The sequence below is a fragment of the Pipra filicauda genome, unplaced genomic scaffold, assembly GCF_003945595.2.
Source record: "Pipra filicauda isolate LSUMZ 115617 unplaced genomic scaffold, ASM394559v2 scaffold19_size4547281_pilon, whole genome shotgun sequence".
Taxonomy (NCBI): Eukaryota; Metazoa; Chordata; class Aves; order Passeriformes; family Pipridae; genus Pipra; species Pipra filicauda.
Window position 1 is genome coordinate 4337863 of NW_024104309.1, and position 24446 is coordinate 4362308.

At 40.9% G+C, this 24446-nt stretch overlaps 1 long non-coding RNA gene across 1 annotated transcript in view; it reads right to left on the bottom strand.

Moving 5' to 3' along the window:
* The window catches only part of LOC120323119, a 120326-nt gene that overhangs the window by 63319 nt on the left and 32561 nt on the right, over positions 1-24446 (bottom strand). The window contains exon 3 of the long non-coding RNA XR_005563286.1: positions 1447-1580. This is a non-coding gene — a long non-coding RNA (uncharacterized LOC120323119). The remainder of the gene's footprint in view (positions 1-1446; positions 1581-24446) is intronic.

The window sequence follows — 24446 nt, forward strand, 5'->3', positions numbered from 1 at the left end:
GCTGAAAACATATTAGTGATTTATGTTTCACTAAGAAGCACAATAGAGAGACAGAGGCTATTAAGAGGAGCTATTTTCATGAGAAATAGTTCTGCTTTAAAACATTATCAACCACACCTTGATAAAGACCTACATGCATGCATAATGGTGTTTACTTATCCCTTTAGTTGAGTGCAATATACATTTGGAATGCACAGCCCCAAATTATTAATAAGCCAGGAGACACTTTGCCATGCAAATGCACAGGAATAGGATACTTTGCATGTTAATTGTCTTCCAGAGAAAAAGCCAGAGTAAAGCACTGACCTGGGACTTCAGGTGGACTCCACATCCCTTAAAACAGCTTCAGATCCTGCTGACCATTATTGCCAGCATTTATTCACAACATTTTAGTAGAAATAACCAGTGGGGTGACACAAAGGGATTATAATGCATCGATATAAGTTATAACATGAATCAATGTCAACAAGACGCACCCATTGAAATGAATAGGGTCAGATGAGAATGCTGGATCACCCTGACTGCCTGACAGTTACAAATGCATAACCTACTCTGCATAATAGGAGTGTACAAACCAGTAGAGATTTGTAAACTTGGTTCATTTCAAGCAGAACTGACCCACAGGAACGGAAAAAGGCAAAGCCAACTGAGCTGTCTGGAAATAAGTGATTCTGTAGTTTGTTGTTTAACGAAAGGCGTAATGAGGTTTCATTTTCTCAAGCTTGAATAGAGAACATGGACCTGAACTGCTGTGAGGTAGCCAAGCTATTTATCCACAACTTCAATTAAAAGGCAAAGATAACACATTCTCTTGCAAACACGTTTCTGTTTACAAATGCAAAATAAAGCTTCAGTGCTCTGCCCCGTGTATGCAAATCCAAAGGCACGCTGCAATTACATGTTTGGAATTAACTGCTCTGTGTTATGATTTATTGAAATGTTCTGAGGATTCTTAATGAACAGCGGTGGAGGGGGGGGAAGGCTGGATAATGTGTGTGCACCTGGAGCATGAAAACTAGTACAGTAAGTTATGTACCTGTAGGGTGATGCTCTGGCTGTGGCTTGGCACTGCAGTGCACCGAGAGTGTAGCAAAGCTCTTAAATCTGGACAACACCTGCACCTCATTTGCTTTACAGAAGCGCCATGACCTGACTGCTGATGGTGAGCCCTCCCTTCCATCCTCGGGATTATGACAAGTTATTAATTGCCACCATTAGCTGCAGCAGCCTGCCTGAGATCTCTGCTGCTCTCTGGAGGTGAGAAACTGCGCGTGTGGATGCGGAGAGAGGAGCCGGGAAGCACTGGGGCAAACAGAGCAACAACCTGCCCAAAAGGGATTGTGAGGTTGTGAATAATTTATTAGAAAACATTTTTCTTTGTCCTTCCCACAGACCCACAAATCCTCCCTGAGCGCTCTTTACCAGCCTTGCAGATAATGTACTTACACATCTCAGAGCTTGCTAAATAGACTGAGCAGGCCAGAGTTCACTCCTCACATGCTCCTGCCGAGTCCCTGGCACAGATGAGAAACCCTCGTCCTCTCCTGGAAGTCCTTCCTATGGAATTCTTTTGTAATTAGCTAGAAAAGTGAATAAAAAGTGACAAGTCAATGCTTGGAAAACAATTTCTCCCCCCTTTTATTTATAACTGTATACTGAGTATGTTAGTTCCCAAATTTCAGCACGGATTCACACCTCATTTCACCCTCCTTCATGCTCTTGCTTGAAGGTGCTCAACCTGTCTCATTAATGTTTTCAGACACAAAACATCATATCTCACCACCTAATAAAAAGGTTGTGATGGAAACAGGGAAAAGCAAGTTCATAACAGGACAGAGAGAGGAGTGTCAACTTCAGTAATTTACTGTGCAGCCACTGGCACACTGTGGGGAACTTTGGGTGTGAGTGAAAGACCACAGGTTTCAGAGAGGACAAGAAGGGAAGATGACCGGGATGAAATACGAACTGATGTCAGCAAATAGAGCTTTGAGGGAGCCGTGCTGGTTTGGAGCACCTGAAGAATGTCTTGAGACACGCTCCTGCTTGAGCATGACCAGGGTTTGGGTGTGTGGGTCACCCAGAGGAGGAGTCCTCTGGAGAGTGTGCACCCAGGGTTCCCTCCACAGGAATCCAGAGAAGAGAGCAAGGGAGAAAAGAAGAGACTGGTCTTTGTCTCATCCAGGTCAGGAGTTAGGATGTGGCCAGTGATTGCTCCCACACTACAAACTCATAAGGATGTCAAAGACAGACATAGCCCAGTGGGGGAAATTACAGAGAGAACCTGAATTGTCAAAAGAGCCAAAGAAAAATCTGTATTTTAGCAACCCTTTCACAATATTTACAAGACATCCAATACCACCATGTTCAATCTCTAACAGAATAAAAATATTCAGCAAATTAACAGGATTTATTTTAAATACCATTTTTAATTTTTACTATCAGTCCAAACCTTTCAGTTCCTCTCCCTGGTCATCTTAAACAAAACATTTCAGTGTTTTTAATTTTGTATGGAAATAAATTATATACAGAACTTACACACCTGAAATACCATTTGGCTGGGTAAGAAAGGGTACAAAATGGTTTTTATAGGCCATATGTAGGTGGAATGTACTTATAATTGGGATTAGAAATAAGCACCACAACAGACTTCATCAGAATCCTCTCCAAGAACTGTAGAAGCCAAACATTTTATATTTAGTAAGCAATCCCATCATAGTGTACAGTGTTCTTCTATTTGTTATTAGATAATCTAAAGTTTAAAAGTGTCTTCTTAGGTTGGTTTGTTTATATTTTTATCTAACCATCAATACCTCAAAAGCAGCGCAAGAGTTCATACCTCCACATACCTTTAATATGTCCATATAAAAGTAAAATTAATGTGTAAATACAACTTGTAGAGATTATAAGTTATTACTAATACTAAAGTATATGCTAAGCCTGAGTTTATAGTAAAGCCTGGTGAAACTTTAAGTCAGAGGAACACAATTTTGTGAATCTTCTGGGGCATTTCCCATGACTTCCTCTGGGGAATATTCTCACACGTAATGTTACAAACCAGAGGCAGCTCTGGTGCTGCTCATGCACTGCAGCCTTAGCTGGAACACCAACCCTCTCTAAGTGCTCATGTCTATTTTAATAAGAAACCCTTCAGTTTGATCCCCAGAGAGGGAAACTCCTGTCCAGGCAGAGGCTCAGGACAGAATCCAAGGGTTTGGAGAGGGATTGGGTTCAACTTCTTGAGCAAAGAGCTCTGACCACTGTGTCCTCGTGTAACGCTCATTCTAAAGAGAGTGAAATTCCTCCTCTTTCAAAGACTACTCATAGGCTTCTCCCACTGGGGATGCTTTGGGACTCAGGTGGAAAGAATCACTTCCTTTAAGTCTTGACCAGGCAGATGCTGTTCCAGCTTTGCTCAATTCCCCTAAGTTCCTTTCTTGTGCCCAGGACCAAGTCACTGACCACAAATCTCATCTTTCCAGCCCTGGCCTGGCCCTGTACCTTCACCCAGGCACAGAAAACACAGTGTTCTGTGCCTCACCGGGAGTTCTCCAGCCCTTTAGTCCATCAGGCCTGACCTTCTTCCTCCCCATCTCCTCTTCCTGCTAATCCCCAAAGCATCAGGCTGTGTGATTGTCTTTTGCACCCTGCAGGAAGGGTAATACTACATTAAAAATATCTGTACAATGTGTGAGTTATAATCCAAACATAACTTATAAATGAGTTACACGAGTATATGGAAATGGAGAAGTTGTTTTCTCCGTGTCCTGCAAATGTACTTCTAATTGGCCTTTGGTTATACTTCAAGTTTAAAGTCTACCTGTAACATAATGTGAAGTATATTGGTCTCGATCTAAATCCTGTCAGACTACATGGAAAAACTCTCCGTAATTCAAGTAACCTCTGCTACTTCCATGTTATTCCTTAGTTTTGGGTGCTTGATTTCACAACTCAAACAATGCTCTGTTCACATTGTTTTCTTATGGAGCAATAAAAATACAGTTTTCCTTACATTTATCATTCTTTGATAGAACCATTAATATAGTTTAAAAAGAAAAATAAATTATGTCAATTTTAACAAGCCAGAATGTCATGGTGTCCAATATGGACAATTAACATTTTACCAGCTTCATTTGCCTAAAATAAAACTTTGCTCTCATCTGTTCCCTCAAATTTCTCAGTAATACAGCCAATAGTTTTAGTTCTTAATTGTAATGGTAATAGTCATGGAAAACCAGTTCATATAGTGGGATAGCGCTGCAACTCCCAGCTAGGAGCTCCCTGGGAGTAGGAACCAGTGTGCTGGAGAACTTGCTTATTCAACAGGGATGTTGGTGAGCAAGATTTTTCTACACAGAATATATAGATAAATGTATCGAATATAGAAATATAAATGCAGATAATTTTATACAGGTATATGTGCACACTGCAGTGAGCAGCTTTACTGCATCCTGCATCCTCATGTTGCAATGGTCAGAGAGAGATCAGTGAGTTATGAATTTGAGTTTGACTCGTGGTTCTAGAACAGCAGGAGGACAAAAGGAAAAAGCCAGCCAGAGATCTAACAGAGAGAGAGAAATTCAGGAACCATACAAGTCTCTTTTTGGCACAGCGAGAAATCCAAAGCTCACATCTAACTCCCAAAGGTGTTTTTTGGTGCCATTCTGAGAACCAAACCTGTCTCTGGTGGAGGCAGCAGCTGACGAGAGGAGAGCAAAGGGTTAAGCTGTGGGACAAGCTGTGCACACACCCCAGGTATGTTTGTTTGGGGAGAAATGAATGGAGTCACTGTGAGCAGCAGAGTGTTATTCTAACACCTATTCTCTCCTTGGCTCTGTGGCCAGTTCACATGGAACTGAGTGTTTCCATGGAGGAGCGAATCCATCTGTGTTTTCTCACCTGCAGGTGTTGGGGGTTTAATTAAAAGATCTAACTAATATGTTGCTATTTTGTGAAGGAATGTGAATTATAGCAAAGGCAAATTATGAATGATAATGAGAGACAGAATAACTCCCTTGGAAGTATTTTTTGTGTGTTTTTCCCCCCTTCTAACACAGGAGAATGTACAGGAACGAAATAATCAAGAATGAACACTAATTTACTCTCAAGTCATCCTTGTACATGCAAGCAAGGCAGACATAGTTTCATTGGCATGGAGATTGCACCAATTTAATCAGCACAACCACTTAGAGCTTGACTATTAGTAAAAACCTTAAGATGCATTAAGGAAAGCAGACTTCTTACACAGAGTTTAAACAACCTGCCTTCCAAATTCAGACACGTGCAGTAAATTCATTTGCCATTTGCAATAATCAGTCCTTCAAGCTGCTGCTCTGGGTATATAAAGGACACACAGGTGAGTTTCACAACCTGTATGGGACCCTCTGAATTCTAGAGAGTTTGGATCCTTTCTCTTTATTAGTATTAGGAAACAGGATTTTGAGCATAATCACGTCACTTTGATGCAAACATTAGGACTGGAAGCATTTCTGTGCAGTATGTTTTACGTAGTGAAATATGCTTTATGTCTTGGAATCTCACTTTCAGAACAGAATATAAATAACTCTATTATGACTGCTCAGAATGGTCCTACCTTTCTCTCCGTGTATCTGACATGATGGATATAGAAGGATCCTTTTAGAAAACTTTTGGGAAAGCATTCATCCAAAATCTCTCTAAATTACCATCAGGACATATCTTTATTTTATTACTCTGCCCCAGATTCTTGCTCCTCCAGACCTCACCATCTCACAGGGGCCAAGAGATCCAAGCAGACAGTGACAGGCTGCTCATTTAAAAGCCAGTGGAAAGAAAGGTAAATAAAATTGGTCCAAGAGGCTGAGAGAGCCTGGGGCAATATCAGAGGACTCAGAGGCATTTAAGAGCCATAATACATGGGACAAACTACAACACAATTCCAGCAAGTCTCTCACTCCCAATCAAAATACACACTATAGATCTCTCATGCCTATAAAAATTACAGAGAAATATACTTGTCAAGGTGAAATAATAAAGGAAAAGAGGAAGGTGATGAAATGATGGAAAAGGGAGAAGAGAAGGGCAGGTAATGACTGGGGAAAAAACACCCCAAAGAAAAGAGCTGAGAGGGACTTGTAAGTGGAAATAGTTGGTCATTAGGTGACAGCGCATAACCAGGCACTGGGGTAACAGAGAGAATGAGAGAAAAAAGAGTGGGAGAAAGGCAAAAAACAACAGGGAAGAAGGACAGAGGGAAGAGAGATGGAAGCAGCCCAGTGTCAGAGGGAGCAGTTCTTAATTACAGTGGGGTGGATTTGCTGTGTAACATAACCCATTCTGTTCTATTAATCATAAGTATCTGGGTGCCTCCAATGGCACATGAAGTATATGTTATCTGTCCTCTGGTCATTTCTCTGGGGAAAGATGTGTGTCCAGTGGGTACGGAGAGATTTCTTTTCTTCTTTCTTAATATACATGTTGTTGTGTTTTCAGTTTTGAGATGGCAAGGTCAAAGAAATACTCCTTCCCTTGCACAAATGTGTCTTTGAGGCATCAGGGAATTCAGGAGCGAGAGAAGAACCAAACAGAGCTTGTAAAAAGAAAGAGATCTGAAAATGTGAGGTTTTCCTTCACTGGTTCATTGTGTATTTTTTGTTCAGAGTTTTGACATCATCTCACTGAAGAAAAATAAGGCTAAAAGCTCTACCAGGGGCCATTTTCTCTATCCTCTCCCTGCTGCTTTCATTTCACTCTAAACAGGCACCGACATCCAAGCTCTGCTCCCGACTCTTGTACCTAAACCTGAAGCTGCAGCACATGTGGGAATCTGGCACTGCCCCAAATCCCACTGTCCAGAGACCCAGCTGGGGGCAATCCCACACCAGAGAGGAAGATGGGACCTTTTTCTCACAGAACCTGCTCTAGGGATGAATTTAACCTAATTAACCTCTTGGCTCTGTAACCACATCCTGCAGTAGGACTGTCTCAGAGCACTGGTTGTGTGCAGTACAACCCCCTCCGCACTCAGAAGGACATCCTTGCCACTAATGTGGCTCCTCATCCTTGTATCCATGATAAGTCACATCCAGACACAACTGGTATAACACTGTCCCTTGAATATCTCGAGGCTCGGACACAACAGGAGTTCCAAGTGCCATAAATGAACACAGGACATCTGGAGCACTCTGAGCAGGGCAGCCTGGCAGTGCTGGGGACACTGGAAGCACGGGGAGCACTGGGCATGGGGTACCAGGGACAGACACCACCAGCAGAGTGTTTTTCCTATTCTTAAGGAAGGTATATCACTGATCATTATAAATGGATAGTGATTGTAAGGCTAAATTCCCATCAAGGGGTTGATGAGTCATTAAAACCCCTCAAGCTTTGTTCTCACAGTTTATTGCCTCATCATCATCACCACCCCTTCATGAAATTATTGTCTTTTAATTAGCTCTGGCCCTTTCATTACTGTCTGTATCATTGCAGAAAAAGAAATAGGGAAACAGCTCGAATCAAGTATGTGATTGCCCCTTCTGAAGCCAGTAATAAGATATTAGCACAGTGCCATATAAAATGATGGCCTTTATGATATGGCAAACTAATTTTTTTCCTAAGTGAAGGAAAACCTGGATATGTCTCCTGGTTCCCATTGTAGGAGTGCAAGGATCACGCTGAAGCATCATTCCCCTGCCTCCACAAAGCCTCCAGTGGTTCTTATCACCTCTCAGCCTCTCCCACCAGCTCAGAAGGTGCTGAGCTGCTCAGCAATCCAATGGGAGATGTTGATTGGAATATATGAAATAATAGCAACCATCCCAACTGGAGTGATCTCCTGTATTTAAACCACGGGTTTACATGCTCCATAAATTTCAGTATTTGTAATTATAGGATATATATGAACAGAATGAGTGGAAGAGAGCAAATATATTATGTGAGGAAACAGCGTTATCGATCCTGGATTATACAGTGCACAGGAAAATTAGTTAACCATACAGCTCATTGGTTTAAAGATGGCAGTAAAGTTTAAAGGCATTCTGTTGTGAAGTTAAATATAACAGCCATGACACAAATAGAACAATCGCTTTCCCTGGATTTCCCTGGCAGCCAAGGAATTCACGGGCTGGATCCTGCCCCAGTGAGCTGCTGCAGACTTAAAATAACCCCCCAGGAGCACATGGAGTTGCTCCAGATTTACACCACAGTAGCTGGAGCAGGAATTTGGATACAGAGGTTTAAATAAGGCTTATGTAATAAAATGGGAATTTATAATGGTTCCCTGTGGAGCTAGAAGCTCCATCTGCCTGGATCAGGAAGGGAGTTGATAGACATGGACTTCAGCTCCACACAAGTTATTTGATCTGAAAGAGTTTTGTTTGTTCAAATGAAAACAGATCAGGGTAAGCAAAACTATTTACTAAAGGAGGTGCTCCTGGGAGTACAGGCCTTCTCTGCCACGGGCTGCTCCATTCACGGTTCCTGGGGCATTCTAGATTTTAGACCACTTCTACCTGGGGTGGGGGCTGGCATCCCACCAGCTCCAAGTCTGGCATGGATGTCGATGCAGGGCAGGAATGGGAATGTCACAAGAAGCAGGGAGACTCCCAGGCCAGAAACCACAAGTCCCAGGTCTCATTCCTGCTTCAGTCAGGCCTTTGCTTTGTGACATTCAAGGTGTCTCTCGCTGTGCCTTCTCTCTGAGAGGTGACAGATGCATGTGGACTACAGAGAGGATACAGGGTCTAATTATTCCATGCTGGGCAAGATTTCCTGTTTCCCCAAGAGAAAATTCCAAAAAATACAAAATGATACCATAGCACTTCACTCTGGAGCCATCAATAGCTCTACACCGATTGGGGAGTGCAGCAGTGGCAGTCAACAGAAAATACAAGGAATTGCAGAAATACTGGGTAGGAAGATGGAAAAAATAATAAATTCTGCATTTAATTTCTCTCCCCCCATTTCATACAAATGTGATCTAATTTAATTTCCGAGAAATCTCTCTCCTGGATGCTTGGAAAAGGTTAAAATGCAATTTTCTGAAACTAAGTTATTAGATAGAGGAATATTAACCTTTGAGCCCCATAGACTTTTACTCTTTTTTATCTCCTTTTCATTTTTGTTTGTGGGTCTATTCATTTTTTGGTGAGCTCGGCTGTGTTGCTAGGGAACAGGCGCTCAGCATGTGAGTCTATCTGTCTCTAGGCTCGGTCTAGCTGGGCCCGGCTCCCTCCTTTCGCTGCCGGCGCTGCCGTCCCCTCCAAAAAGCATTTATCACATCCTCGCCCAGTAATGGCCACTCAGTGGAGGGGAAATTGAGCTGACCCGAAGGCCAAAGCTGTTAGGGAGACTGGTGGGAAGGGTAAAAGGGTCACGGTACCCTTTTCCCACCCACTTAGTGGGCAGTAAGCAATAGAACAGCAGTGCCACTGTTTCCACTAACATATCCTGAGGCTTTGCACCTGAAATAAATGTTTGTTTGACATTAACGATAAAGAAAAAAAATAAAAATCTGCTTTCCTCACAGAAGCTGGTTATGCTGGTTAAACTTCACCCAGGTAGGGTGGGGAGAAGGGCTTAGGAGATGATTTGTTGTGCACTGTGGGCAATATAATTATTTCCTTTTTGATAGCAATAACTCTGATACTTTCCCATCCTCTTTGATTTAGGGAAGGCAGGAATCACAGAACCAAAACAGTAAAGCTTTTGTTTCCTTTGGGTCAAAAGCCTACCATTAATACCTGAAAAAAACCGAGTTCTGTTGACAATAAATATATAAAATAGCTCCAAAACCTACCTTAATAAAAGTCTGGTTTATACTTCTGAATTGTTATGCTATAGAAGCATTTTCTAATGCTGATCTAGATGTGGAAGCATTTACAAATTGAGAAACAAACTATTTTTCAATAAAAAACAGAGGGGGGGAAATGGGAACAAACCCCCTCTCTGTTTACCCGTAATAACCTAAACCTCCAATTTCTTCTGGAGATAATGTGCTCACAAGAGCTGCAGGACTGAAAATCCTAAAGGAAACAGAGAGTGTGGTTTTTAGAAAGCCATAAGTATTTATGTTGCTACAGTACTCACACCCAGGGACCTCAGGCTGGCACCTCTGGCACAGGGGAGGTGTTCCCAGGCAGGTAACACTTCACCATTATTGGTGTCAGCAAAGAGCAGGATTTGGTGTCTATTAATTAGTAAAACATCATTAATTGTATCACTTTTCTCTTATCCAGACACAGAACTGTTAAATTACAATGAGATTTCTGCTGCTGGATCCAGTGTTCTCAAACAACAATATTTAACCAACAAAAAGAGGCCGAGTCAATCCCAGTTTTAGTGATTCCCAGGAAAGTCATCAAATAAAAATGTGAACTTTAAAATTGATCAGGATTAATTTCACTGACACTGTATCATAACATATATCTCTTTGGAGACTCATTTGTTGGGCTGCAGATGCAAAGAAAGTGAGGAAAGAAATAAATCAGAATACAATAAGGCAATTAGACTTTTGCCATTGATAGAATACTAAAAATGTCTGATTTATCAAAGCATTAACAAACAGAAGTAAACACAAGACGTATATTTTCCTGCAAAATACCTGGTTAGGAAAAATAAAATCATAAGCAAGGCCATGTTTATCAATGAATTTAATTTCCCAATATTGTGCCTCTCAGGGTGGAATGCCATTTCAGCTGCTAATTTCAGGAGTGCAGCAATAGAAGATGATTTATCACAGGAACACCAATCCAGTAAAAATCCTGTTCTCTTCTCTACGAAATTATCTCGCTCAGAAGAGAACATTCGCTCTTAGCCACTATTATATGCATATTAAGGATAAAATATTAAAGATTTACATGCACACACATACACATGCACATCTACCAATCTAATTCCACCAACGTTTTATTGAATTCCGGGGCGATTATGAGAGATTCCTTTAAAAACCCAATGATTTGGAGCTCTGCAGGATTTACTGGAGCCCCACACAGTGGTAATACTCCTCATAATATTACTAAAGGCATGAAACACTTACATATTTCACAGTTGTTCTGTTATAATAATACAATGAAAACAGTCAGATTGCAAGTTTTATTTCCTATTCCTGGCTACAGGGAGATAGAATCCAAATGATGGGATGGAGTACTGGCTCATGGATCATATTTAGGCTGCTTATTGTACTTGAACATCCACAAAGATGGCAAATAATAGTGTCATCTGAAACATCTGAACAGAGAAGTCTTAATCTGGGTTACCTAATGAACTTCAGAAACCTCTGACATCAGAGGGAACAATGTCACCTGGGAAATGAGGGAAGGGAATAATCCTCACACGAGGTCCCTACAAGGGTATTTTTCTGTTATCACTTATCAATCACCCAAATATCTGTAGAGGATTTCTAAGACTTCCACCAAATATTTGTCCCCCAGAACAAACACAAAGCTTTTCAGGAGAAGGCGCAAAACTAAAGGAAATTATGTATTTTAGAGGGGAAAGGGAAGAGGGGGAGCTCAAAGCAGAGGTAGTTAAAATATAAGGTCATATTCCTATAAATATCTGAGCAATATTTGACCAATCTAAACTGGTGAAAAGTCTGGATTTTAGTTTACATTTTTTATAAAAAATAAGTAAGAAATCAGATGACAGGAAATGGAGCCTAGTGAGACATTTAACAGGTGAATGGTGGTGTAATATAGATGAGTGTAATTCCCCATCAACTCCACAAGATGAGTTTTCCTACCAATGCTCAAAATTGGATATACATTGTCTCTCAGCACTTGCTGAAAACAAATTGCTCACTTCTACCCTGAGCTAACACGTGCATAACTCAAAATTTCCCTAAACCAAGGCAAGAGCCAATTTCCAAAGGCAATCTGCAAATTATTAATTTAAGAAGACTGAATGAAGTGCATCGTGCTCTTTTATTGATCTGAATACAACTGATTGGACTGGAACAGATAGATCCATTTTTTATAAACAGCAATGAGAAACTCATCACTGAAGTTAGAGAGGGTCCATGAGCAGCAAAGAATTTGGCTTAATGTATCTTAAATACGAGATTATAAGGAAGGCAGAGCACAAGTGTTTCACTGCTTTTGTATGCCAGCATTTATTAATCATAATCCTCCGAGAAACCAGACCAGATGTCTTGAAACACCCTGGACTAGTCACTGAACTGATAGCAAACCTGGAAAATAGTGTAATTTATTGAGCACAGTACCAAGCTAAGTCCAAAAAGCTGTTTTAAAAATGAAGCGGGATTGTACGGACTTTTAAATAAAGCTATCCCACTTCCCCTCTTCCTCCTGTTATCCATTCCTGGAACTATAACATATTGTCTCTTGTCAGGGACCAACATGAAAAGGAAATTACATGGCTGTCTAAAGTTATGTCTTCACTGCAAACCAGTCTTTCAGTGCAGCTTTGCATTGATGGCTCTCCTGATGTTACAATATAAGCAAAGAGAAGGCCGGGGGGGTTTCTCTTGGTGTAACTTCCACAGGTCGACCTCAAATCGTGGGAGGGAATTAACCACAGTTAAATACACTGGGATGGTGACAATATTTCAAAGCCTCCTGTAATTATCTACTATTCTGTTTTGCAGATAAAACCCTACATTTTCAGTGAAAAAAAGAAAAGAGTGAAGAAAATGTGGGACAGTTAAAGGAAGGCAAGTAGTAAGGTCTGCTGTGCATGAAGAGAGCCTGATGCAAGGACTTTTTCAGAAGCAGGATTCTCTCTTATTGACTTTAGTAGGTTATTAACAACACCAAAACCTAATAAAGCACAGATGTTGGTAATGATTCGTTGTTACCACTTTACAGAAAGAGCAAAGAGACAAACACGATATTTCCATATTTGCTGGCTCAGGATGGAGTACGGCTCCACATCCTCAGCACTGTTTCTCGGATAATTATAAATCTATTTGCAACTGTCATTTCATAGAATAATAGAATCCTGGAATGGTTTGGCTTGGGAGGGACTTTAAAGATCATCTCATTCTAAACCCCCTGACAAGGACACCTTTCACCAGATCGGGTTGTTCCAAGCTCCATCCAGCCTGGTCTTGAACACTTTCAGGCATGGGGGCTCCACAGTCTCTCTGGGCAACCTGTGCCAGTGTCTCACCACCCTTATGTATATATATATTTGTTTATATATATATGTGTCTATATATGTATAAATTTCTGTCACAGAACTTTACACACAAGCACCACAAACCCACACAGAGCTTCATGGCATCAGGCTTGTTTGAGCTAAACATCATCTGGGAGGAGGCGAAGACGGAGGAGAAATGATTTGCCTCGTCCTGCAACACCAGAAAACCTTTGGAGACAGGAAGAAGCAGCAGCCTCTACCCATTAACAGCAGCCTCTCTGTGGCACCATCACATCCTCAGAGCAGCAGCACCTCAGTACAACCTGCACCAGAAGCTCCAGTGAGTTCATCCTTCTGCCATGAGGTTCAGATCCCCTGACACCCGGCTGGTGACCCTGCTCTCCCCTTGCACACCAGTTAATGCTACAAAAACACAGCTGTGAGTTCTCAGGGAACAGCTGAGATTTGGGGGTTCTCAGTGAAACAGAAACCCTGTTAAAGCCATGGGTTTGAGGGTGTGTTACTAAAACAGTCAGGACTCAGCTTCACTTGCTCCAGAGGCTGTTTACGGACTCACACACCACCAGTCTGACTTAATGTGAATAAAAACTGGAACTAAAGTATGAGTGATATCCTTTTGATGTGGCTTATGTGTGCACTTTCCTTTTATAGCAGGTGGATATTTTTCTTGCAGGAGATTAAGCTATAAATTGGGGAATGTTTTCCTTGATGTTTGCCACCACGGTCTTGATGGAAATGCATGTGAAAAATTAGTGTGAATGGGGTTTTTTTAAATTAAAATACTCATCTTTATGCTCCTTGAAGTTTGGGATGCTGAGTAATGCTGTGTTGTGTCCTGCATTCTCTTCATAGGTTCTATGCTGGCTAAATTAATTACAAGACAAGCCTTTGGAATTAAGTGTATTTTAAGTTCAGAGGCATCTGTTTAGAGTCTTCTAATACCTCCAGCCCCTTTGGAAATGTACTCGTTAGTACGAGTGGTATAATTTTCATTTCCGCTGGCACGGTTATAATGGAACTTCTTTAGTTTCACACACACTTCATTTGACCCATCAAGGACATAAACTGAAGATGTTCTCTCACCATTTTTGTTTTTCTAGCAGATAGAAGTGAAAAGATTCATTTAATCATACTCTTAGTATTAAAAGAATGTTGCTCCTGCTGTTTCTATCTTTAAATACCAAGATTATTGTTATTTTTTAAGAAATAAAAAAATGCAAGAGAAAAAAATGCCTTGAAGATTACAGAAATCTGCAAGAACAATGTACTTGTCTCCCCTGTAATTGGTGCAAAAATAAAATGTGTGAATAAAGTATTAAATATCAAATTCATTAAGTGGAATGGTAGCAATAATAAGTGGGAATAAATTGGAAATAAAACTGAGACTTCAGGAGGCTTGAATTCAAAGCAGGAGGAGATTTTGCTCTCTAAAGTGATAAAACTTTGGTTTTGTTTTATAATTATATTTTGAAGGTGCTGAATTTCACATAAATACTCAAATGAAGGAAGAAATTCCTCAAATATCTGCTTTTATGGAAAGGATTAAAGCCTGGCAGATCTATGACCCATAGATCCCTAATATTCTCAAGGATGCAGTTGGACCAGACATTGCCTGCAAGGGAAATGGAAATTCAGACTCAAGTCCACCACATCTACAGCAGAATTCCTACACCACACCCATCATGGATACATCAACCCAACATGGATATTAACACAAATCCAAGCTAGGCCAACAGCAAATAGAGATGAACTGGTTCTCCTAAAAACATTTTGTGCACAAAACATGCACAGCTTTGTCACTGTGAGGTTCAAGTGGTGCAGTTGTTCTGCAGTGCCAAAACTGTGGGAAAAAGCAGTATAAGAGAAGAGGAGAAAGATGTCTGGCATTATGGCTGCTGTTATTTCTGTTGCTGCTTCCAGTTCACATTGGTGGTGGCCACAAGAAGTTGGCAGACACAAGGAGTTTGGAAGGAAAAACATGAGGAAACACCTTATTGTGAAGGGAAAGGACTGATGTAGAGGGGGGAAATCTTGTGTCCAAGGGGAAAGAACACTTCCATGTGGATCTACTCTGTAGGACAACTGGAGCCACCAGCTAGTGAAGAAGACCCACCATATGTTAGGAAGGATCATGTTCTGCACTACCTAACACCAGGTCTCCAGTCTAAATCTGATCCCAGTTCCTCTGGTTCCTCTGGTGATCTCCCTTGTGTTCCCTATGCCTGTAATGACTGGTGTGCTCTGGTTCTCTGGTGCCTGTTCCTTGACATCATGAGAAAAATTGGGTATTCACTCCTGATAGCTGAAGCCCTGGAATCCAAGGAATCAGCTCTCTGTGCAGCCAAAATCAGGAAAGAGCCTCTTGCCGGAGCAGCTTGACACAAGCAAGAGGAGTCACCAATGGGGCCTTCTCCAAGAAGACTCCATACTTTAGGAAGAGGCCTGTTGTTTTTCCCTGGCTCACGAGATACCAAGATGGACACAGGAGGTATTTCCTTAGCAGGACCAGTCTTTCCTTTATTGCACGATGGTCAACCACAGGAATATCTTCAAAACCTAGAAGAGATTGAACCAGCTTCTTCCAGGAAATGCACTGCAAGATTTTCCTGCCATTTACTTGCATCTGCAGACATTTGAAACCCCCCATTATGACACAGTTACTCTGCTGTGCAAACTGGACACCGTTTAAAATGTCATCAGCTGAGAGTGAAATGCCAAAGTACACAGGATTTAAATGGTCCTCAGCCGTCAGTGTGGCCAAAGCAGACATATCTTAGATTAAACTTGTCAGCTGGATAGGACACTTGTCACTGAGACCCCGGGGTGCTCAGAGTGACAGGAGTCTGTCTGCAGTGCTGCCCCTCATTCCCACACTTCCCATTGTTTGGTCGATCCAAGTGTAATGCTAACTTAGAATTAAATTCCTGATACTCACTTAACCCACACTCCCCTATTACCTCCCTTTGCCCATCTAAAGTATTGCTATGTATTTACAGCCCTACCTGCACCTCAGTAAGGATTTTTTTGTCTGGGAGCTCTGTTGTGGTGAGAGGCAGAGCACGGTGAGGTGGTTCTGTGCAGAGAGTGCATTGCAAAGCTGTATGTACTGTAAATCTCTTTCTATGGGCTGTATTAATATTCTGCATATACCCCATCACCCCATAATCTCCTGGCATTACTCATTTCCAAAGCCCTGCTCATCCAGGTTTTGCATTAGCTTTTTCCTCCAAAACCGAGCAGATAGCGAGTAAACCAAACTGACGTGAAAAAGCTCCGTTCATTGGAATCTAGGGAAAAAATAAATTGTGTTGGCACATTTTATTGTGTTTCCGAACAAAGCAATAAGGCTCCAACCTTAGCTGAGAATAGCTGGGATTTTGGAACTCGCTGAAAAAGTTTTCTCTTGGAAGATGGATTAAATTGATCATTTTTTCCTAGACGGAGTGCACTTCAGGCTCATTTTGCTTTGTAATTAAGAAGAAAGCCAGAAACATCATTTACACATTAAGAATTTAATAGATATATTTTTCTAGCTTTATGCATTAGCACAGGACAGCCCATTAATGAAATAAGTCTTCCTTCAGGGTCAATTTAGATGGGCTGTAATCTTCTGCAAATATATTGCAAATGAGGATCATTTAATGATCTTAAAACTAACTGCCAGAAAAGGATTGTTATAACTCTCCAGACAACAAAAAGAGGTTTGGGCATGACTTGCAGTACCTTTGTAATTAGCAAATGTTTAATTTCAACCCGCCAGATCATAAAATTTAAAATATGATCTTGTGTGGAGGTCAGCTGCAGACTCTGTGACCTGGGGTGTTAATTCTGGGAAAGGAAAAGCCTGTGGTTGTGGTTGTCAGTCAATACAAGGACAGCTCCAAAACCCTCTTCCCAAATCCAAATGCTTCAGTCTGACACCTGAGTCCCACTTCTTTACCATCACATCCTGCCATGCAAGGAAAAGCCATTTAAAAGGATTTAATAACAGCAATAGCACATGGGTGAGGAGAATGAGTATTTTACTCAGGGTACAATTGGTAAGTGTAGTTGACTACCCGTATTTTTTTCTAGGTGACCACACAAAAGCACTTCTCCATCTCCTAATTTGTATTCTGCCTGTATCTGTGTCTCCTATTTCCACAGGTGTCCCTATACTATCTTAATGCAATTGTACTTTGTGCTCCAAATTATGGCAGACATATTCTCAGAAATTTGGGAAAGCAGGCGTTCAGAGACTCCACTTGTTTTGTTACTCACTCACCAGTCCCTCAATTTAAACCTTTTCTGATATTGTGGGATGAGTCTTTATTTATCTTTCTACCAGGCACAGAGATGCCTCCTCAGCAAACAGGGTAGTGGGTGTTTCAGTAGCCCAAGCGGGGAAATTCCTTTCCTAGACTGACTTACAGGTTTCCTGACAGTTTTTCTAAGGCATTTTACTCCAATAAGTGGGCAATTTGCTCGCTCCAGTTCGAAAAGTTGGTCTTTGTAGGATATTCCAGATTCCTTGCACCAGTAAAAACCTTGGGACAAATTTTGTAATAGTACAAGAAACACATTCTCAGTTCTACAAAAGATTTCCAATCTCTCTTCAAACTTATGAGTAAAAATAAGTAATTTTCATATTTGCTTCACTTTCCTTCTTTCTTTTCTTTCAAAATCACTTTTAGACATCACTTTTAGTTGTTTACATTTACTTGTTTTGTTTTTCATACACTAAGATGGTGGTTTGGTGCTGGGTTGGGAATTCTAACTGTTTCAACAGAGGCCCATTTGGGTGAACACCAAATATTAATGGAAATTTTAACCTTAACTTACTTCAGTCTGCCTAAATGGAAATATCTAGAGTTCGAGGATTTGCATATCCAATAGTGCAACTTTAAATGAAGTTAAGGATTCTGCCAGCAAGAGGCTCATGGTCTTTGTTCTGCTTTAAGAGTGATTTTTTACTTACTTGAAGTTTTGTTTTAAGGAGAAGAATGCAGTAAACTGTGATTCCCAAATTCTTTTCTTCAGGTTTTTTATCTCCTTTTATTGTTGGAGAAGATACTGTATTAGCCTGTAGCAAAGGATTACTGAGAGCAGTAATTCTGCAAGATCTGGCCAACAAAAAAGAGATTTGGCTCTCAGTTTCCAAGAGGACTCTCTATGGACTAGGCACATAAAAACTCAAGGAACAAGGAATTTGTGGGAATGCCTCATAGGCAGCTACTTTTCCAGGATATTTTAATCTTTGTCCTGTGCATACTGTTAAAAATACAGGGTTACAGGCAGAAGGAACGGCAATAATGGCAATCATCCTGGTGAGCACTCCTTGCCAGCGTGACAGCCTTGATTCACTGGCTCAAGCCCTGCAAAATCATCAGGCTTTAAAGAAGGGCTCATACACAGCCTGTATTGTTGGGATCCATTGAACTCCGTAAGGAAGAAAACCTCGGAGGCCCACTGGAGGCATTCTGTGCTTCCCTCTGTTTTATTGCACACCCTCAGACACAATGTGTAAAAAAGGTCAAGACATCATGTAGGCTTTTGCATTAAGCAGCAGAACACTAATTAGTTTTACTGACAATGAGGTTTTGTGCTTGTGTTCTAATATTTTGATGTTTAGCTTTGCTTGAAAACGAAGTCAAACACCACACAAAGCCTCCTCTATTCTCTGTTGTCTTTTCCTCAACATTATTTTTAAGCTCATCATGTGTTCTCCAGCTTGAGTGCTAACTGTTATGCTGCTTCAGTTTTAATTTAATGCTCCTACTTCAAAGAGAATAAAAAAGCCAAGTCCTGTAGGCCATTGAATTCATCTCTGCTGTGGCATTTGGAGAAGACATCAGGTAGGAATTGTTTCCCCCAGCTCTGCCTCTGAAATTTGTCCTACTGAGAGCTGCTGCAGCACTGTCTCTGTGTATGTAACTCACTGCACTCAAAACACATTTTTGCTGTTTTTTTTCCCAAGGATATTTACTCTAGTTATAGAGATGAGAGGCCCTACCTAAACAATAAAAAATTTTGTTAATAGGCTTTTGCAAGCAAATGATCTTCTATGAGTGTTTTTTTGACTCTAGATAATGCTACATTGCATTAATTCAGATTCTAGCTTACTGCCTACATATATTTATGTTGGAAACAAAGACCAGCCTTGGTGAGCTTTAAATGTTCCTGTCTAGAAAACAGTCACACATCCAATTAAGATATATATATATATATATATATATGTAAGATGTAAATTCAGTTCATAGAATCGTAGAATCATAGAATATGCTGGCTGGGAAGGGACCCATCAGGATCATCAAGTCCAACTCACTGAAGTTACAGACAGACCCACCTGAGCAACAATATCAGTGATATTTATTTAAAATAATTTTCCTGAGGAAATTTGTTTCATAGGAGATGGTTTTCAAACAAATCAGCAAGGTCACAAAAAAAATTTTGTAACAAGTTAAAAATATGTGTAAATGTCTGCAAGAGGAAGGTCTGTTAACATTGGGTTCCAAACTGATGGGAACATACAGTGCCTACCCCAGTGACAGGTTTATTCCATCAGTCATTAATGGCATAGAAGTATTCTGTAATAATAATAAAAAATATCCCACTGGTTAAAATGTATCCATCCTGCACATTCTCAGAGACCAGCTGCCTCTGACTCTGCCATGAATCAGTCAAGTGCTTCAAGACAACTTTTGCCCAAATGCAAATCCAGTTTATTTAGTCAGGCTCGAAGCTGTGCCCATGTGGTTGCAGGGCTCTCAGCTGGCTGGGAGAGCAGTAAAAAGAATGATACTGTTAAAAGTACAACAGTTAGGAACAAGAGCAGTGCAGAGGCACCACTCAAAAGCTCAATTCACCAGCCACATGACAGGCTCGGAGGCAGCTGTAATGGCAGCAGTTCAAAGGTCTAAAGAGCTCCAAGAAGAAGGAAGCCAAAAGCTACTGTGGAAAGGAATTTGTCATAACTTAGTATCCTGAAGCATACAAGTAAATAAAGCTAGTAAAATAAAAATATGTGCTCCTTCCTCACCTTCTGGGAGAAATGGGGAAGGGGGGAGAACACAGATTAAGTCATATGTAATAAAACACGAGGGTGAATCTAAAGATTTTGTCCTCCTTTAATCATAGCCCACTGCAGTACAGCACTGATGCTAATGTTCCCTGATCCTGCTCTCCCGTTCCTGCACCAATTCCTGCACCACTGCCAACAGGAATGAACTGGGTGCCAAAAATTGTCTGTCAGGGACTCCATTTCCAAGAGCACTTTCTGCTCTGCAGCAAATGAGAGTGGCAGAAACAAGGCTGGATTTTGATTTGGTACTTTGGAAGAAAATGGCTTGAGCAGGAAAGCTCTGATCAAATCCAACTTTTTCCAAATTTGGCAGGTTTTAGTTTCCAGGTTCTGGTTTCAGGGATTTCCACCATGCAGTTTTCACACACATCCAGGATGGGATTCCTGTGCCCTGGGACAGTGGGAAGTTGGTACCCTCAGGTGGGGTTGGGTTACTGGCAGTGCCCAGGCAGTGGCACCAGACCCTGAGAGTGTATCCCCTCTATGGACTGGGTGGCTGAGTCCTCCCGGCCTCTTCCCGGGTCAAACTGGTCCATCTGGGGATCTTGTGATCGCAACAGCCCTCCATAAGAACATGAGGAGGGAATACAGGGGTGGAATGACACATATCCCAGGCATTGCTCATCTTCCCAGAAGGAAATGCTACCACGCTGCCTCACAGGACAGTAGCTGACATAACTGTGGAGGGATTTGGGGCCACTGGGAAGAAAAAACTCCTCTTATTTCCCCAGAAAGTCCAGGCTTAGGCTTATGTGGAACACAGAGTGTACGACCCAGGCCGCACAGGGCAGCTCCGATGTTCAATAAGGTAAACTGTTCAAGCTGAAAATTTTCTGTTGAACAGAGGAGTAGGTTTTCCCCAGTTTTCTCAGTGTCCATAAGAAACAAGGGTGGTATAAAGGTCTTTCAGCTCCTGATACAGAGGTCTGGTGTTACAAACCCAAGAACAAAAGGACAGGCTCTGTGCTGGAGGGCTCAGAACACAACAGTAGTTTCTATGCCTAGTACTAACTCTATCCTGTTTACAACAGAGTCCCAACCAAGTTCATAACATTCAGGGGCCACGTGCTCTGATACCTTTATTTCCACTGAGCAGCCTCCTCCTCTGTGAGTAGCTTTGAGGTTTTCAAAGGGAACACTCAGAGAACAAAGGGAATACAACAGAGTGGCACGAGTATGTGAGTAAGAATTTTGTCTCAAAGCCTTGTTGGAAATGTCATCTGACCTACCCATTCCCTAACCATTCCTGAAAGGAGAAAGGGTGGTTGCTCTTTCTGCTTATCTGCATATTCAGCTTGGCTGAAATCAGAAATTGGCTGTTCTTTGATGGGTTTTTGATTTTTTTTTTAATTTCCTACTTGTTTTTATCCACTGTATACACTTGGAGCAGCACAGCAAATCATTTTGGAAGGACTTGGTTATTAGCACATCACGATACACAGTGTGTCTTCTTACCCAACTCAATATTTTTAATTACTTGCCTTTACTAGTGAGACAAAATTTAGAGTCAAGTTTCAAGTAATCCCTTTTATTGGACTAATGCAGCAATATTGACAGTGGAGCTTTGGGGATACACAAAACTCCCCTGCAGGTCAGGAAGGGGTTGACTCCAAGAATGGATTCCTATAGCCAGGAAGCTGGTTTGTCAATAGTGTGTGGTTAGTCCAATAAAAGGGATTACTCAAACATTGGCTCTACACTTAGTCTATAAAGAAAATATCTGAGCTTTTTAGTGAACACATTTATGACTTTAAGTATGTCTGTTTTGTGAGGAATCACTCCAAATTAGAGTTGCTCTAGATAAGCTGTAGCCACACCTTTATTTAAAAAAAAAAAAAAAAATCAAAACCCAAACAGTGGCCCACAGCTTTCCTTGGCATAGTTTGGGTGGTTCTGTGTAGTTTGGGGGAGTTGCATTGGCTTGCACCAGCTGAGAGTCTGCCCACAGACTTACACTGTTAGTGCTTATGTGCTGTTCTTTAGAAATAACTTTCTATAGCCCCATGAAAAGACATTCAAATACAAAAAGCAGTATAAATAAACTGTCATAGATGAGCTGTACCCACCTGAACGAGATCTGGGTTTGGCCAGGTTATGATATTCAGCACTTAGGAGGGGCAGCACGTTCTCTTTTACTCCACAGTTTTATTTGCACTAAGGCAGCAGTGGAGCACCCCAAGGACCTGATTCAGATCAGCTCAGGAACCTTCTGGCACTGAGCCACTTCAGGAGGTACCAAATACAAGAACAGGTATTTCCCAGATTCACAAAGTGTGCCCACACCCTTCCTGCTGTCTGTAAGTTTGAAAAGATAAAGAAGCAAGAATCTGTTACCTTTCAGTGCCTGTCAGGTGAAAGCAAACCCACCTAGAACGAGGTAGTGCAAGTGACACAAGCAGGGACCAAATGGGAAGACAAGAGGCATCACCCACCGAGATTACAAGTGTTTCATTTCTTACACTCCTCAAACGAAAGCTTCACAGCCAAAATGAATTTGGTTATGCAGTTAGAAGCTCCTGAAAATAGAGCTTTTATAAGGTAATATAAACCCTAGCACAACCTTAATTATAGTGACACAATCCCTGTGCTATAAATAATGACATCTTTGCCCAATATGACGCATAGTAACCTGAAAAGTGATGTAACATAAGCAATGTCACTGCTAAAAGTTAAAGGGGAACACATTTTTCTCAGGCAGAATACCCACTATCAATTCAGACAGCATATATCTGATCTAGATTTATGGCAGTGAATAATAGTGTCATGAATGCTAAAGTGTCTGCAGCTTTCAAATAGTTTGGCAAATCTGTACATCAAAATCAGTTTGAAAAGGAAGCACAACCCTTCCTTGGAGATAATGGCAACTAGAATAACATCATATATACTTTTAACATGGTTTTTAAGGAAGTGCCTTCATCTTTTGTGCTCTTAATAAACAGTGGAGACGGACATTATATATTGACTGAAATATCTGGAAGAGGCAAGATTTATACCAGTGAAAGTAGGAAAATCTTTAATAAGATGGAGATTATCCAATACCCAGAAAAATATATGAGGGGTTTTCCTTCAAAACTTAGCAAATATTTTGACCTAGTTAAAAATGCAGCTTTACTTCAAATCTCATATTTAAGTGTTGTATCAACATTTCAGTTCTGATGAACTGGAGAAATACCCAAATAACAACAGGTGGCATTCTTTATGTAAGTGCATATTTAAGTTAAAGTAAGAGATCTACATTATTCCTGAATATCTGAACTCCATGGGATGTCCTTAAGCACCTACTTTAGTCATGCCCTGAATCATGAATTCTGAACAAAATTTTGGCAGTCCTAATGAAATAAACTCCTGTTCCAACTAACAGGAATTTTACTGGCTGAAAATAGAATAAGATCTTCAGGATTTGGTCATGAGCCCAAAACACAGGTCATTTCCTCACTGCTTTTCATTGCTGGGGAAACTAATCTATGACATCTTTATTCCTCAGGATGCTTTAAAAACTGGGAAATAACCATTGGATCTCATATTCATTTTTACTTGACTTACAACACAACCACTGTCCTGGCTCCAGATACTTTAGGTTATGGTGGAGAAAGTAAATCCTGAATCAGTCCAGGGGGGTTTATAAACCCCTGTAGCACTGTGGAGGAACCCATGGATCCAGATTCCTGCAGTTCTGCTCTGCTGTCTCTATATTTAAGTACCTCAGTGCCTTCCTAGCCAGGATATTGAGGAAATGCTAAGACGTGCAAAAGCTGAAAGAATATTCCAAAAGCTGATTTTATTTCAGATGGATATATCCAGAAAATGGAAGATGTATTTGCTTTTTAGTGCCTGTGGGCCTTCATCTTCACTAGTATATCCCAGGAACAAAAGCAGTGGAGTAAAGAGAATTATACCAGCATAAAAACCATGCTACTCTGCATCATGATCACTCACAGATTACTGCAAACATCGTGATTCAAACCCTACATCATTTTTTATTTTGTGTTAATATTTTTAACCTGATTAAACAAAGCCCAAAGAGCACAATGGCCCTGCTAAGAAAACTGACTCCTTGCACATACACTTAAAATGAAATCCAATGAGACTTTGTGATTCAGACCTTAGTAGGCACAAAATTTAGAATAACTCTGTTTATCTGTGCAAACTTTCCATAGCCTGTTGCAACTCCAAATGTTTTAACTGTTACACATGGGTGTTTGGTAGAATATACTAAATAAAAAGTTTACAAAGGCTTTCTTTTTCTCCAGCCTACAAAGGACTCCAAATCTTTACTGTTCAGCACAGCTGCCTA